This window comes from Pteronotus mesoamericanus, unplaced genomic scaffold (assembly GCF_021234165.1).
Source record: "Pteronotus mesoamericanus isolate MK-2021 breed Mesoamerican mustached bat unplaced genomic scaffold, CSHL_Meso_final scaffold_174, whole genome shotgun sequence".
Lineage (NCBI taxonomy): Eukaryota > Metazoa > Chordata > Mammalia > Chiroptera > Mormoopidae > Pteronotus > Pteronotus mesoamericanus.
The window spans coordinates 32931711-32933388 of NW_026555309.1; the positions used below are offsets into that span (position 1 = coordinate 32931711).

Sequence of the window (1678 nt, forward strand, 5' to 3'; positions counted from 1 at the left end):
TCAAAATTCCACTGATAACTCTGGGAGGGAGGGATGGAAGTTGTGAGATAACATCACATGGTTTGGGGCTGTAGTCATCCCATATGGAAACCATATCCAAAGGTTTAGTGTGTTCTTTGGAAGGGAAGCGTAGGGTGGTGACCATTGCATCATATTCCAGACCAGATTAAAGGTCTTGGAGTTGTGGTTGTACACACCCTGTTCTGGGTTGTGTGAAGCCACTCCACAACCAAGGGCACACGGAACTTCCTTCAAAGTTCCATCTCTGAAATATGTAAACCAAATGAAATATCATGTGATCACAAAGGATTATTTGTCACCAGAGTATGGAAGGTTCTCATTCATTAAAACAAATCTTTTGCATATATACTCTCTGACAGGTATTAGGATAGGTATAAGGGTACCGATAAGAAGAAAATACCAACTTTCTAGCCAAGAAAGTTCCCATTGGTGGAGGAAAGAGGCAAGTAATAATTTCCAAGTGCTCGCTTTGGCAGCACATATACTAAAACTGGAACGATCCAGAGAAGATTAACATGGCCCCTAAAAAAAATTCCTAAACAGTACAATAATAGAGGTATGTAAAATCCACATTAAGGAGATGAGGGAAGTGAGAACAAGGTGCCATTTGCCACAGAGGAAGTTGCCCTCAGGGAAGCAGCGAAGTTAATCATCCACTAAGATAGTGTCGTGAGAAGAACATTTTAGTTAGAAAGAATAAAGGCCAGAAATTGTAGTATGTGTTAATCACTGTTAGGTAGTGCCGTATGCCTGGAGCACACAGTTTGAGATGGGTGTTGGTGAGTTCAGGTTGGACAGGGTTTTTTGTCTTGCATGTCTCGCTGGGGAGTTTAGGCTTTCTTCTGTGGATTGTTAGGGACCCTGAATAATTTTTGACAAAACAGCAAACACAATATTATTTTAGAAAGATCCCTCTGTCTGCAGTGTGGAAAATGGCTAGAGGCAAGTCGTAGGCGATTCTTACATAATTAAAATGACCAATAATGAGGTCAACACTTATGCCATGGTGGAAAAGGAGAGAAGATATGGACTGGACATAGACTCCAGTGATAAAACTAAGTCACTGATTAGCTTGAAGTGTTAGATGAACAAGCAGAAAAGTAGAAGTCAAAGAAGATCACTCTATTTCTGATCTAAGTAAATCAGTTGGTGAACAGTGGTGCTTATAAGTGCCAAGGGACATGGAGTGGCAGGCTCCATGTATGTTGAAGGCAGGGCAAGACCATTTTCAAAGTGTCCTCCCATTCCCCTGTGTATTACTGGAAACATTTCTCCTGGTTGTCCAGAACTTCTGTCTTCTGGTCATGTTAAAAGTTAATTCAGAAAAATGGTAAATAGGAAAAATAATTATGGATAGATTTCTATGATCTATCTTGACCTTAATTCAACTTGCAATGAAAACTGAGCATTCACAGAAGATAAACGTAATTTTTAAAGCCCAGGGATGTCACATCTTAGTGACTAAGACTTTGATTTGGAAAGCATTGAATTAATGATGATAATAATAACTGATATTAAATTGACACATTGTGAATCAAGCATTGCATTAAGCTCCTCACAGGCATTGTTCTATTTAAGGACTACCACGTGTGAATCAGGCAAGTACTATTATTCCTCCCATTTGACAGATGGGGAAATTTGAGGCTTAGAGAGATTG

At 39.5% G+C, this 1678-nt stretch overlaps 1 non-coding gene across 1 annotated transcript; it reads left to right on the forward strand.

Annotated features, from left to right (window-relative positions):
• Nucleotides 1–481: 481 nt before the first annotated feature.
• Nucleotides 482–583, forward strand: LOC129084488 (U6 spliceosomal RNA). Its single transcript, XR_008530612.1, has one exon. It is a non-coding gene; the product is annotated as a U6 spliceosomal RNA (small nuclear RNA).
• The last annotated feature ends 1095 nt before the right edge of the window (nucleotides 584–1678 follow it).